Here is a 16,221-nt window from a genome sequence, read left to right on the forward strand (position 1 = left end):
TTCTTCATGTGTCAGTTTGGACTAAAATAGAACTTATCTCCTATATGTTCAGGGACATCATGTCACATGCCAGCCTAGTACCTGGTGCATATGTGTAGAACATGTTAGTTGTTATTAGTAGTGTTGAGCTAGCACAGGGAATTCTTGCAGCTAGCAGAGTAATTAGTGGCTAGCATTTGTATAGAAACTCTTCATTCATAAAATGCTTTTTCACACATTATCATATTTGACTTTCATAATGGCCACAGTTGAAAAACCTGAAGGCCATTGTCATATGGGTGATGGTATAGCTGTTAGGCGGATCCCTTGTCTTTCAACACTTCGTCCTAGGTTCAGACGTATATCTTAAACAGGTATTTTGGAGAACATGAGTCTATATCATGAAATTGGGTCTGTTCCTGAAACTCCTTTAAAATCTTCCAAGTTCTCAGGAATGAATCAAGGGATGCATGATTTGCTACATAACAAGGCAGAAAGCAAACCAAGAGGCCTAAAGTGGTATTCTAGAGACCCAGAGTGGAATTACCCTTGTCTTGATAACTCAGCATGCACTAATACAAAAATGGTCTTGGCTCCAGCTGGCCCTCCAGCTTTTCCTCTCATGGGCACTGAAGGAGGCCCTCAAAGCCATGTTCTCTTCCCAATTCCCAACAGTGCCCTGCTGAGGTGAGGTTGCCTAACCAGTTCCAAGATGCGTGAGATATTATTGTACTAAATATTGAGAAAATAGGTTGCTAAGGGAAAAAAGCACTTGAAATGTGCCTAATATTTTCTATTTAAATCTTTGCTCCTTGTTGTTTTCTTCTCTTTTTAATTGCGGTAAAATAAACATAACAATTCACCGCGTTAACCATTTTAAAGCACGTGATTCTGTGGCATAGTACACTCATGATGTTGTGCAGTGGCTACGCTTGGTCTCAGCAGATTGGAAAGAGGGTGGGGGCACCTAGCCCTCTCTCCCTGCTGAGGGTGACGTTTTGCCCCTGGGTTCTGAACCAACAGTGCTTGGCACAGTCTCAAAAAGTCTCCCTGGCAGAGGGCCATATCTATGATGGGGGACAGTGACCAATTCCTCCAATCTTTCTCCTTCTCCAGGCACTCCTAAGGAGAAGTAACAATGACAAGGAAACCCGGCACCCCCCTCCCTCAACCAAGAACCAAATTGCTATGCACATCAACTCATGCAAGCTCCTTGGAGTGCATGGCCAGCCCATCCCCTCCCAGAGACATCTCAGCTCCAGTCAGCACGAACAGCAGCTCTCACAAATGGTCTCAACCAGTCTGCAATCTTGTGAACTAGCTAACTGTATCCCATTCCGTAGATTGTGGAAAAAAGTCATAGTAAGAGACATTCAGTATTAGGACAGGCCAAGCCAATGCAGCAAGCAACAAATTCAGCGAATCCCCACCCATCATCCCTGGCCAGGGACTTGGTTATCTTAAGGCACATTGCTGGAATGCCTGGACACCTGCATATAAACTTCCCTTTGTGGCTTCCTTTTTCTGGTTAATTGTTCAAGGATAACCCTGCTGATCCTCTATCTTTGCCGGCTGTGGTCTTTTATGACCCCCTGATAGGATCCCAGACCACCCCCTGGTATGTAAAAGTTTGAGACAACTTAGGGTCTGTGAAAACAGATGCCAATTTTGGCTCCCAAAAGGCTAGGAAAAGTAGGAAAAGTCAGGGTCTGGCCTGGTTGTGTTGTTTACCCTGGCCAGCAGGAAGAAAATGAGGTTCTGGAAAACATGGATGTAAAGAGCCTGCCATCCTGCCATCCATTATAGATGGAGGAAGGGATTTTGAGATTTAGATAAACCTGAGCCAAGATGATGGCTGGTTTTATCCACCTTTTTAAAGGAGCCCCAGGACTCATAGCAAGCCTCCATTTCTGAGGGGTGCATGTTGGTATCTAATCACAAGTAGGGAAACTGAGGCTCAGAGAGGCTAAACAACCTGCCCAAGTTCACACAGCTTGGCCAAGCCAAGAAAAGATGGCACCAAACCAAGAAGTTAGAAGTTGGAGCCCTTGCTTAGGCCAGGATGGCAAAAGAACTTTTCCTTCAACCCCCGAAACAGTGACCTTATTGTGGCCCCAGGCTGCTGCCACTCCCCAGGACTTGTAAGGAGAACTCCAGGGGGTCCTGGACCTATACAGGAAATAATCACATCTTCCTTTTCACAAATCTCTACCTGCAATTTAGCTTTTCCTTCAATTGTCAATGTTGAACCTGGGACTTTGTAACTGAAATTACAGATTTATATATGATATTGTCTGTCATATCTTACTCTAATTACTGCATGTATATCAAAATATCATTTATACTAACTGTTCCAAAATTTGTTTAATTAATTAATTTATTTTTTATTGGTGTTCAATTTGCCAACATATAGCATAACACCCAGTGCACATCCCATCCAGTGTCCCCCTCAGTGCCTGTCACCCAGTCACCCCCACCCCCCACCCACCTCCCTTTCCACCACCCCTTGTTCGTTTCCCAGAGTTAGGAGTCTCTCATGTTCTCTCTCCCTTTCTGGTATTTCCCACTCATTTTTTCTCCTTTCCCCTTTATTCCCTTTCACTATTTTTTATATTCCCCAAATGAATGAGACCATATAATGTTTGTCCTTCTCCGATTGGCTTATTTCACTCAGCATAATACCCTCCAAGTCCATCCACATCGAAGCAAATGGTGGGTATTTGTCGTTTCTAATGGCTGAGTAATATTCCATTGTATACATAAACCACATCTTCTTTATCCATTCATCTTTCGATGGACACCGAGGCTCCTTCCACAGTTTGGCTATTGCGGACATTGCTGCTATAAACATCGGGGTGCAGGTGTCCTGGAGTTTCATTGCATCTGAATCTTTGGGGTAAATCCCCAACAGTGCAATTGCTGGGTCGTAGGGCAGGTCTATTTTTAACTCTTTGAAGAACCTCCACACAGTTTTCCAGAGTGGCTGCACAGTTCACATTCCCACCAACAGTGTAAGAGGGTTCCCTTTTCTCCGCATCCTCTCCAACATTTGTTGTTTCCTGCCTTGTTAATTTTCCCCATTCTCACTGGTGTGAGGTGGGATCTCATTGTAGTTTTGATTTGTATTTCCCTGATGGCCAGTGATGCGGAGTATTCTCTCATGTGCTTGCTGGCCATGTCTATGTCCTCTGTGAAATGTCTATTCATGTCTTTTGCCCATTTCATGATTGAATTTTTTGTTTCTTTGCTGTTGAGTTTCATAAGTTCTTTTTAGATCTTTGATACTAGCCCTTTATCTGATAGGTCATTTGCAAATTTCTTCTCCCATTCTGTAGGTTGTCTTTTAGTTTTGTTGACTGTTTCTTTTGCTGTGCAAAAACTTCTTATCTTGTTGGAGTCCCAATAGTTCATTTTTGCTTTTGTTTCTCTTGCCTTCATGGATGTATCTTGTAAGAAGTTACTGTGGCCTAACTGTTCCAAAATTAAGGCAGTTATCAGGGCTGCTCCTAGATCTTATTTACTGTATTAGTAAAGGAGCTCATGTATTTCTATGTCACAAAATTTGTTTTTAAAATATATATTGATAACTGTTTATCAATATAATTGGTTTCTTTTGTGATCATGTTATATCTAATATACACATACACATATAATTTTATGCATTTTAAAACATTACTTGTCACATTTTTTGCAATAGCCAAAAGGTAGAGGCAGCACAAGTGTCTGTTGATGGATGAATAAGCATAACGTGGTATATAGATACAACAGAATATTATTCAGCCTTGAAAAAGAAGGAATGTCTGACACATGTTACATCATGGATGAACCCTGAGAGCATTATGCCAAGTGAAAAAAAAGTCACAAAAGGACATATACTGTATGTTTCCACTTATATGAGGTATCTAAAGTAGATAAAATTCATAGAGACAGAAAGTGGAATGGCTGGGAAAGGCGGGAATGGGGAGTTAGTTAGTGTTTAATGGATGGAAAGTTTCAGCTTTGCAAGATAAAAAGAATTCTGTGAAAAAAAAAAAGAATTCTGTGGATAGCTGCACAACACTGTGAGTGTACATAACACCACTGTACTGTACCCTTATAAATGGTTAAGGTGGTAAATTTTATGTGTATTCACCATAATTAAAAGTCTTTCAAATTGTTGGCCAAGCAATCCACAGACTTCATCAGACTGCCCAAGCAGCCTGTGGCACAAGAAAAGGTTAAGAATGCTGCTCTTAAACAAATAATGAAAATGACACCTTTTTAATACAAGAGGGTCCATGCCCCATCTCCTATACTCTACCCATAAAACTTCCATGCTTCCCTGCTGCTTGTAAAATGGAGTCCATGAGCCTGAGGACCCATTTCTATCACTCAGTAAGTGGGTGACTATGAGCAAGTCACATAACCTCTTTAAGCTTCCTTTGTTTCAAAATGGAAATGATCATCCCTGTCTCTCCTCCTTTGCAGAGCTGTGGGAGATTAGGGGAGGCAGTGGCATTTGTGACCATCCTCACTGTCTACGTTTTCCTTGACCTTCCTCACTGATCCCCCCATCCACCATGAAATACTTCCCCCTTCTCTCAGTCTACAGAAACTTCCTGCATCCCGCCCTTCCACAAAGTCATCTTAAAAAAAAAAAAAGATTTTATTTATTTATTTGAAAGAGAGAGAGCATGAACTGGGTGGGGAGAGTGGCAGAAGGAGAGAGAAGCAGGCTCCTCACTGAGCAGGGAGCCCTACAACATGGAGCTCGATCCCAGGACCCTGGGATCATGACCTGAGCTGGAGCAGACACTTAACTGACTGAGCAACCCAGGTGCCCTCCCACAAAGTCATCTTTGACCATTCTGGCTGAAGCAATGTCTCCATATCCACCTTCAATTAGTGGGTGATCTTTCACAGATAAATATAATCCTCTCCTTGACCAGCAATCAAGAGCAATGACATTGGCATTAGAGTCCAGGTGTGACCCTGGGCTTTGGCACTGACCCACAGCTGTCTGTCCTGGATGGAGAGCAAGCTACTTAACCTCCCTGAGGAGGCTTATAAAATATGAAATAGGCTGATAATAGTCACTTCATTACAACCGTGTACCAATTCAGTGAGATAATAAACATAAAATGCATGGAACAGAGTAGATATTAAGTAATATTATTCTTATTATTCTTGGACAATAAATACCTTCAAGGAATAGATTTTAAAAATGTGTACCCCCACAGAACTTTAGGGTAATAATGATTGAGCAGCCTCATAGACTCATAATAAATATTGGATACATAGATGAGGACAGAGAAACATCACTTACAAATTATTTGTCCAAAGATATCATTCTTGGACTTCAGACCCTGTGAGGTGAGCTAAGCAGCATTGGGATTCCCCTCTTGGAGGGTCAGAAACTCGAAGAAGTAAGTAGTATATCATCATTCTTCTCATTATCCCAGGAACACAGAAAAACAGAACACAGCTAACAAGTAGCAGAACCCCAGGAGGCCACCTCCAGAGCTCAATTCCTAACCTCTCCACCACACTGCTTCCTAAATGGGCTTAAAATGCAGTGGCAGTAAGTGCTTCGGAGTCAGACAAGTCACCAAAGCAACAAGAAACAGAAAAGCATAAAACCCTCTCTTCACCTCACACATTTTAGCCCTATGTGTATGATCTTGGTGAAGCCACAGAACCCCAGTCTCTGGGGCCCCACTAGTAACTGGAGATAATGCTGCTTACCCTGCAGGGCTACCGTTAGGAGTAAATGCGGTACAGATGCAAGACGCCTGGCACACAGTAGGTGCCTAATAAGTAATAGTCCCCTCTCTCAATCCTAGATGGGAACCCCCTGACTTTGGTGATCTCAGGCAAGAACTCTGTTTCAGAGTGAACATCACAGATCTCTATCTGAGGGAACACCCACATCAGCAGCAGGACGCTGGATGCAGAGGGAGGGAGAGGTCTATGCTAGTCTTCTCTCATGGCTCTTTTGAGACACTGTGGAACTGAACAGAAGAGAGACTGGATCCAATGGATGGCTGACTCCTGGGCTCTTGACATCCTGTTTGGGATTTCCAGTTATTCGTGTTCATGTGCACAGAGAAGAGGATGAGAAGGTGAAGTACTGACAGCCATGTGTTCTCTTGGCCTGGTGACTGGAGTACAGGAGAGGAAGGGTGGAGGGGACAGAGTGTGCACTGGGAAACAGGAGCAGTCAAGTCTCCTTCTGTAGGCTCAGTGAATTTGAGGCAGCCTCCTGATTTCTTCAAACAAACAGCGTGGCTCTTTATACAGGCTCCCATATTTGCACTGTGCCCATTGAACTGTCGACCCTGCCAGGCAAGTCCAGTCCTTCCTTTACCCCACTACACCCAGTTCAGCCTTCCACATGCTGAGGACATCTACTCCCTGTCCATGAACAGATTGGCCGGACATCTCCCTTTCTCTTTCCTCTTTTCTTCATGATTAGAAAGAACTAGAGTTGACTTTAAGAGGTCAAAGTATTCTTCATGGATGGCCTCAGCCAAGAACACCCAGACCATTTCTGGAGCCAACTTTAGCATATGATGCACTATGCCATGGAGGAAATATGGGAGGAAAACAGTAGGGCTGGATTCCAGAAAGAGAGCATATAAACTGAGGCCAAGTAGACACGCAACTGAAGGTCTTTTGAGAGACATGCTGGGAACAATTAACCTTCAAGCCAGTTTCCTCTCAAAGTGTGGTCACAAGCCACTTGCATCTGAATCAGCAGGAGTGTCAGTTAACACTCTACTCAGATATACTGAATCAAATTCTCTGGGGATGGGACCCCAATAAGGTTCATTGTCAAAGCAGCCCTACCCCAGCTCTGATGAGCTCTAACGTCTGAGAAGCATTGCTGTAGACCTTAGCCACTTCAGCCCAGAATTGGCGCTCTACCTTTCAAAAATGGAACATTTCCATGAATAAGGGGCTCACACCTCCCAGCCTGTCACATGTCCCCTCCATCATCACACCCACTTAGCCATCGCTTTTCCCTCCTATCTTCTAATATCTTACTTGATGAGCACATAAGCCTCAAATCAAACTTAGTATTTTAAGAATAAGACCTAGAAATAAGAATTCCAAAGAGGGAGGAGAAAAAAAAACCCAACACTCTGTAATCATACTTTCTCGCAAGGGGGAATATAAAAATGGATATAAAAGGGCCCTTTCATCTCGACTTTCTATAAATGTTTAAAATAGGGTTGGTGATAATTAATGTTTCTATAAGTATATGCTTAAGAAGTCATTACAATCAGCCTTTGTCTGCTTGGAGCTGGCAGCCTGGACCCACTGCATTTCAAGGGAATGCTTGAGGGTCATTTCACATTGCCTCACTCCTGGCAATCCAAGAGCTGCTATAATTCTGCCAAAGAACATAGAGGGTTTCCCAGTCAAGTTTCATCCTGATTTTGATTATTGTTTATCTCCAGTCCCTGTCTGAATAGTCGTAGTAAAATAGAGGAAGTTTTACTCCTGAATCCGAGGTCAGCTGGTAATGAACCATGGTTTCAATTGCATGAACAGCTGCTTCTTTTATAAGCAAGGAGGGTTCACTTACAGTTCAGGGTAACACAGAAATAATTCAAAGAACAAGGACGCTTCTATTCATTTCTTGATTTTTTTTTATGTTTTTGAAACATTTTGACATTTGAGTGCTGTAGAATGTGGATTATTGACTAGACTCAACAAGGGGAAAAAAGAAGCCAATAAAGTTAAAAAAAATAAGTTACACAATATTTTTTGACCCACCCCCACACCCTAGTCATTACATAAAAATTTAATTTGTGTAGATTAAGTTCAAATAATTGACCACACATTTTTTTAAAAGGTACACTGAAGATATTTAAAATTTTTACACCAAATACTTTCAAAAAGTTCCAAAAAAATAAAACAAATCCTCCCACCTGTCCCCTTAAAACACTATGATGTGAATTTAAAAAATGGCTTTTCATTTAAAAAATAAGACCTAAAATGGAATATTTTAAGGTTTACATTTTCATGTTGCAAATATGTCTGACATTTAGCCAAGAATAGTACGGCACATACTGTTATGTTCTGAATCTGTAAGGACCTTGCAGGTCACACAGCCCAGCCTCCCACCTGCAGAAAGAAGGGCTGTCATCCCATCCCTGACAGCCAGACCCAAGCCTAGTGACTGAATAAGCATGACAAGCGCAGGGAACAGCCTCTTCTCTGTGGTCAGTTCTGCTTATCACTATTGCTCTCTTCAAGTTGGCATTATCTCTCCAAATCAAAAGTGTACCCTTGGGAGCCACAAATTCCATTTGTAGAAATTCATCCAACTCCTAGACTTGCCTGGATGCAAAATGGCATTATATACGTAATTCTGCAATGCAGCTCTATTAGGAAACATCCTAAATAGAAGACCAGTTACATAACTTATGGTGCATCACTACTGAATGCTACTGAATCACTACTATGTGCCAGGCCCTATTCTATGTGCTTCCAATGTACAAATTTATTTAAATTTTTTAAAAAGATTTTCTTCATTTATTCATGAGAGGCACAGAGAGAGAGGCAGAGACACAGGCAAAGGGAGAAGCAGGCTCCTTGCGAGAAGCCCAGTGTGGGACTTGATCCCCAGACTGAGGATCATGCCCTGAGCCGAAGGCAGACGCTCAACCACTGAGCCACCCAGGTGTCCCTATTTAATCCTTTTCATTATAATTTTATTATACTGTCGTGCTAATGAGAAACCTAAAGCAAAGTGAGATGTAGTAACTTGCCTAAGATTTTATAGCTAGTACATGGTGGAGCTAGAATTTCAAACCAGACAGACTTTCTTTCTTTCTTTCTTTCTTTCTTTCTTTCTTTCTTTCTTTCTACCATTCAGTACATATTTATTGTATGCCTACTGCAATACACCCTACATGGCATTGGAATAAAGTTCCTGCTGTCATACAGCTTGGTTTCTAATGGGAGAGATGAATGATAAACAACAAAACAAATGCATACATATTGTGCCAGGTTGTGCTAGGAAGAAAAATAATGGAGGGGAGGGGAGACAGGGTGATGGAGAGGTGCCATTCTAGATGAGGTGGCCTTTTTGTTTCACAGGCCTGAATGCAAAAAACGTGCCAGCTGCAAGGCTAACCAGGGTCAGTTTGACTTCAGAACATGCTTGTTTCCCAAAAGGACTGAACACCTCTCAGCCAGGAACACAACAAAGGCCACTCTGGGGGCACCCAGGTGGCTCAGTCAGTTAAGCCTCTGCCTTCGGCTCAGGTCATGATCCCAGGGTCCTGGGATCGAGCCCCCAGTCAGGGTCTCTGCTCAGTGGGGAGTCTGTTTCAGGGAGTCAGTTTCTTCCTCTCCCTCTGTTCCTCCGTATTACTCATGCTCCCTCTCAAATAAATAAAATCTAAAACAAATAAACAAACAAAACACTAAAGGCTACTCTATGTGCAGGTTTTGAAAGCTCTCCAAGTTTTTCTCTGCGACAATGTATGAACAGTATAAAGAACGCGTGGTCACTTCTGCATATGTACACATGTGTCACATTTGTAAACACACCTACTTTCTGGAAAGACACAAAAAAACAGATGCCAGTGGCTGTCTCCAAACAAGCAAAGGAAGTATGACCTACTTTTACTATACGCCTTTTTGTACATTTTATATTATATTTTTATTATGGATTGTTTGACATCTACAAAAATATGTGCAACATGTATGCAGGTGATGTAGTACAATTTTTTAAAATAAAAAGTGCAAATTCCCCTCAGAGAGTATACCTCACTGCTAGGACATTTTCAGCACCATACAGGCTACCTGTGGGCTCTTCCTCTACCCCATTCTTGTGTACCCCCCTCCTCTTCTCTTACAATAAAAACTTCCTGAATTTCATGTCTATTATTCTCTGCTACCTTTTTTTTTTTTAAAGATGTTTATTTATTTATTCATGAGACACACACACACACAGAGAGAGAGAGAGAGAGAGAGAGAGAGACAGGCAGAGGGAGAAGCAGGCTCCATGCAGGGAGCCCTATGTGGGACTCGATCCTCGGTCCCCAGGATCACACCCTAGGCTGAAAGCAGTGCTAAACCACTGAGCCACTGGGCTACCCTCTCTGCTACTTTTTTTTTTTTTTTTTTTTCCGGTCCAGGGCCCTGCCAAGCCGGGCCGCCTGCTGCATAATGCGCAGCAGGCGGGGACGGCGGCTCCTCTCTGCTACTTTTTATAACAACTTTACTGAGATATAATTCACAGGCCATACAGTTCATTCATTGAAAGTATACAATTTGATGGGTTTTGTTATATTTGTAGACTTGTGCAACCATCACCATGGTTTTAAAACATTTTCAGTAGCTCTATACCCACTAGCAGTCACTCCCCATTCCTTCCAAAACCTTCCCACCCTGGCCCTTAGGCAACCAGCAATCCATTTTCTGTGTCTCTGGATTTATTAATTTCATATAAATGGAATCACTGCGACCGGCTTCTTTTTATTTAGCATAATGTTTTGAAAATTCACCCATGTACTCTGCTTCAGTACTTTGCTTCTTTTTATTACCAAATAATATTCCATTGTATGAATATACCACATCTTATTTAACCACTTGTCAGCTGAAAGACAGTTGGATTGTTTCCATCTTTTGGCCATTAAGAATTATTCTTAATTATTCTTAATGTATCATACAAATACAGCTTTAAGCAATGTATTATTTCATTTGGCTTGATTTTGGGTTTGTAAAAACTGTATCACACTATGTGTAGTCTTCTACATCTTACTCTTTTCAGGTCAACATTTTCTAAGATTTTTCCATATTGTTGCATGTATCTGTAGGTTTTTCTAGAATCTAGCCACTGACCCCTGCTCTGTTCTTTGGAGCTATACAGAGCAAATCTAAATCCCACTGTCTGAAGAGCCAACTTTCCACATGTTTGAAGATAATTACCTTATTTGTCTAATCCAGTCTTCTCTAAGCTACCTAGATAAGTCAAGGGGGAGAAAACAGAAGTTAGGATTGGATGTACCCCTGCTTGATTAGATGTGGAGAATTCCATAGTTTCTTAGGAGGCTGATAGGATCTTTGTCTAAAAAGGAGCTCTGTGGGGGGGAGCACCTGGGTGGCTCAGTCCATTAAGTGTCTGCCTTCAGTTTAGGTCATGATCCCAGGATTCTGGGATCAAGCTCCACATCCGGCTCCCCGTTCACTGAGCAATCTGCTTCTCCCTCTCCCTCTGCCCCTCATCCTGCTTGTGCTCTCTCTCTCAAATAAATAAATAAAAATCTTTAAAAGTTAAAAAATAAAAAGGAACTCTGTGGGCAATGAACTCAGGAATGCTGGCCTAACAGCAACAAGAGCATTTTCTTGACTGCAGAACTTTTCTGAACTAGTTTACATTATAAATTTCTGAGAGAGGTCCTAGAATGTAACTGAGTGCCTTCTGAGAAATGCTTAGGCCACGCTGATCTTAAGGCAGGGTGGGGACTTGTCTGTGTTCCCCTGACTTCTTTCCATTCACTTGTTTCCTTTAGGCTTATGTCTTCCTCCCCCTCATCCCTGTCCTTCCACCAAAACATTTCTCATAAGAAAAAAATCTATATCAGAGATTCAGAACTCTAATGCGAACTTTTATTCGAGTCTTGTCTTCCTCAACTCCAGCACAGAAGATTTGAGCCTGGATTAAAGTGAATTCCAAAAAGAAGAGGTAACTTTGAAGGAAGTATTGGAAGCGTTCTCCTTCTGTCTTAACTTCTGCTCATTGCTGTGGCCAGAAAATGCGGTTCCGAATGGCAAAAGCCAAATGAAATATTGCGTGGTGATGTGTTTTATCAATGGTCATGGACAAATATTCTGATAATAAGAATTGTATAATAATAGTGAACATTTCTACTTTACAGATAACATGATATTAGCCCCCTAACAACCCTGAGAACTAGATATTAGCTGCATGTTACAGATGAGGAAACCGAGGCTTACCCAAATCATGCAGTTCCAGAAATTCCTCTCTGATCCCAAAGTTTGGACCCTCAACTCCTTGTTCACCCCCCTTCACAGCCAGCACAGGCCTTGTCAGTTATAGGCTTTATGAAACCTGTCACCTGGGACGCCGCCTAATCAAATGCTCAGCAGCCTTTCAATTGGCTTTCCTGGTTTTCCTGCAATACTAAGTGTTCCATCTCCTTAGAAAGCCACTTGGGCTTCCAGGACATAATTCTCAACTAACGTCTCTCTGACAAGAACACTCTGGGCTTAACTGTGGGCTTCTTAAGCTTTTCTGTGGCCCCAGCCACCTTCTCTAGAAGGATTAAACCAAACCTGTCGGCTCTTCATGAATCCCGATCATAATCCCATTCTAAACAGAAATCTGCCAATAAACTTCCACTGACTGATGTTCCAAAAGATGTTCAGTCTGAAAATTATGTTTGTAAATAACCATGGGTGTCCTCAAAGATTCTGATGTAAGAAAGAATACTGCCGCAGTACTGAAACAGTTTCAGAGTGCCCATTCCCAAAAGTTGCCTTCTGGCTGAATCTGCCTCATTTACAAGTGCTACTATCCTCAACAGTCATTTCTCTTTCTTTTTAACAAAAATACCAGAGCATAAACCTACACTTTTATTTATTTAGTTTTCACTAAGTTTAAATCCTTGAAGGGTACAGCATCATACGGATCCTGTGGCCAATGGCTTTAGCAGGAAGGTTGCTTTGGAATTTGGCATGAACCATGCCACTGTTTCCATGAGTACAAGTTACTTTCCCCAGATTACTCTGGTTTTGTTTGGTCTGCCACCAGGAGTCACTGTGTTGTTCTCTATGTTGTAAACATAAGCCCATCTCTTGCCTAGACAGAATTCAGCTTCATCTCAAGCATAAACACTTCCAGTTTTAAGAAGACCTGTGCTCTCCCTCCGGTTCCAGAGACAGCCCCCCTGCCCCCGCCATTATAGCCAGCAAAAATGGCCTTGGATCACAGCCTTCTAAACATATTTGTCATTTTAGAAGTCCTGTTCCCAGCAGGCCTTGACAGGCTCCAAGATAGCCCTCACAGTCATTTCTATACCATCTGACATTGGCCATGACTAACAGGACCAAGAATGACATCTGGCCCAATGAGAGGACCATGAACCATGGTTCTGTCCATGACTGCCCATGAACCAGTCAGCACCCATCCATAAACCAGCTATACCTTGTATGGCTGAGCTCAAGAGAATAAGGTTCCGCTCTAGAGAATTTAAACTAAGAGTCTCCAAAGGAAATTGCCAGGTGGCTGTGGTGGTGACACTATCGTTTGAAAAGCCAGGAGAATGGACACAGGGCTAGGCATTATGGTATGTGCAAGGAGAGATTTGGGAGAAAGGAGAAACTGAAACCACACAGGAAAGCTAAAGAGAGATGGAAGGGAGGGTATATGTGCTGAGAAAAGCCAAGAAGCCATTAGAGACGAAGAGAGACAGACACAGACCCTTGCAGAGACAAGCCCCTCTTCCTAATGGTTCTGGGGTTTCCTATCCTAGTCTCAGTGAAATGTGACTGTGTTGGGCTCTTTACCATAGATTTTGTTGTGTTTTCCTTTTGAGTTCTCATAACTAAGTCCCTTTTTCTGGAACATATTCAAGTAGGTCTATGTTCTTGGAAACCAAAAGGATTCTGGGTAGAATCCCCCAAATTCTAAGGACAAGGGTCTACTGCCCCACCAGTTTGGCCCAAAGCAAACACTCCTAATCTGTTTAAATGCTGGAAGCCTCATTTAAGAGAAATGAAATTGCTAAGACACTTAAGACTTAGATAGTCCATTTTTTTCCGTTTGTTTTAAGCTTTTATTTTTTATCTATTTATTTAAAAAAAATTTTATTTATTTATTCATGACAGACACAGAGAGTGTTTTTAGCTTTTAAAAAGCAACACAGACATGCAAATATACACAATAATTTTATCTAGTATCTTATAATTCCACAGTTTTGTTTAAGAACAAAAATACATATTAAATAGAACATTGTTTTCATATGACTGTGTTTGATGGTTGACATTTAAAGTTATACTTATTTAGACAGTTAACTACATTAACTACATGGATTCACCTCTAATATCTTATCTACTAAATTATAATTTCCAACAGGGAAGGTCTTTTAGATTTTCAGTTTGCTCATTGCTATATTGCTATTCCTAATACCTAGCACATAAATAATTGATTGATTAATTTTTTTTTTTTTTTTTTAAGAACAGGAAGTCCCTTGTGAGAATCTCTTTAAACTGGAACAGCTTTTATCTGCCAAGTTTTTTTTTTTTTTCTTTTTAATTTTTATTCATTCATGATAGTCACAGAGAGAGAGAGGCAGAGACACAGGCAGAGGGAGAAGGCAGGCTCCATGCACCGGGAACCCGACGTGGGACTCGATCCGGGGTCTCCAGGATCGCGCCCCGGGCCAAAGGCGGGCGCCAAACAGCTGCGCCACCCAGGGATCCCTGATTGATTAATTTTAAATATCCATTTTTAAATTGAGTTATAAGGTAACAATTTTAAAGGATTTTCCAGATGCGTTTCTTTCTTTTTTTTTTTTTTCCTTAAACTAAAAGTTTTTAGTTCACTCAAATCAGGCAAAACCTGATAGCAAAAGAAACCATCCCCATTATCACAAGGATGTCTTTAAGGACAACCAGACACTAAAAGTGTCAATTTGTGGGGAAAGCTCCAAAGAAGAAATAAAAGAGGGGAAATTGCATGACTTATTAGGCATATTTTTCCCACAGAAAAACTGGCCTAAATGTTCTGAGTTAGCCCTCTCAGTATTTTCCACTTCACCCAATGCTTGACTTCTACTATCTTCTTACACCTAAAAATGGAGGAGGGGGTTGGAGCAACCTGGGATGAGCTGTAGAGGCTGTTGGGGTGCCCTGCAGCCCCCTGGACTCTGAGCCATGTTAGAGACCCATCTCTGACACTTCCCAGCCATGTGACAGAGCTGGGACCTCAGCTCTCTCAGCTCTAATGTGCTCAAAGAAGGGAACAGGACAATCTCTCATTTCTTTTAGTGTTAATCATCCCTGGTTCCAGACTGCTCACTTTCAAGATATATTCAGTGCTTTGCTGTATTTCTAGACCTAGACAGTTTCCTTCCCACATGGCAGAGACAAAGCTCTCAGAAGCCAGGGGCGACAGGCGCTGGGTCCTGCTGAGAACCTGCCAGCCTGGCACAGGCCGGCTGTGCCTGGAAGTCACCCAGACCACATTCCTGATCCAAACACTCAGCATCTGCGACATCTGAATGTACCTTTCCAACTTTAAGACCTACACTGTGTATTTCATTCACTCCAATGTAGGGAGTATTACAGTGCAGACTTTAAATCAGAAGAAATTTTTACCGTCAGATGATCAGATTGATCAAGGAGAAGTTTCTTAAGTGTGTCTCTACTTTTATTCTCTATTTTTAGGTAGAGATACACCTATAGTAGGAAAGTTCCTCAAAGCTCACCTGTGCTGAGATTTCAACTCCCATTTTCAGATTCGAGGCACCTCGGCATTTTCCTAAAAATACAGATTCTGGGGCACCCTTCAGATTGTGTCAGGAACACGGAGGGTAGAACCCAGAAGTCAGTGATTTAACAAGCCCTCAGGTGATTATGAGGAGGAGGTGGGTTTAGGACATACTACCGTGGATCTTAGCTTTGAATTCTGGAATATTCCCTGCTGGGGATGCAGCACTCTGGCTAATGGAGAGCTCATCTATGGGAATTTGTTTTAGAGTTTCAAACATTTTAAATTTCCTCAGAAATAGCCATTGCAGGGCAGAGGCTGGACTCAGTCACCTGGGGCAAGACTCCTCCCCCCACTAGGTCTCAGGCAGGTGAGATGAGTCCATCTGAGGGAACTGATCTCCTGGAAGGTTCAATTCCTTTTTCTTTTTCTCTTCCCAGAAAGTATGCCTGTCCAAGGTGACAATGATGACCAAGCCTCAAATATGAGCTCAGCTGGATCAAGTGGACTGTGTCAAGCAGGACTCCATGCATTTGTAGCCGTAAGCTTGCTTTCCCCCCAAACTTCCTACTCTGAAAATTCTCAAATCTATAGTAAAGGTGGAGAAAATAATTCAACACACATCTATATACTCTTTATCTAGAAAACTCAGTTAACATTTTATCATATCTGTGCCGGATTGTCTCCTTTCTTCCTTCATTCTCTTCATATACATACCTTTCTCCCCTTTCATGTCATTTGGGAGGACATTGCAGGCATCACAATACTTCACAGCAAAGTACTTCTGC

The 16,221-nt window shown here is 41.9% G+C and overlaps 1 pseudogene; it reads right to left on the reverse strand.

The window, feature by feature from the left end:
- Positions 1–12,600: 12,600 nt before the first annotated feature.
- On the reverse strand, positions 12,601–12,946 carry LOC121485145 (annotated as a pseudogene).
- Between the last annotated feature and the right edge of the window lie 3,275 nt (positions 12,947–16,221).

This window comes from Vulpes lagopus, chromosome 2 (assembly GCF_018345385.1).
Source record: "Vulpes lagopus strain Blue_001 chromosome 2, ASM1834538v1, whole genome shotgun sequence".
NCBI lineage: Eukaryota > Metazoa > Chordata > Mammalia > Carnivora > Canidae > Vulpes > Vulpes lagopus.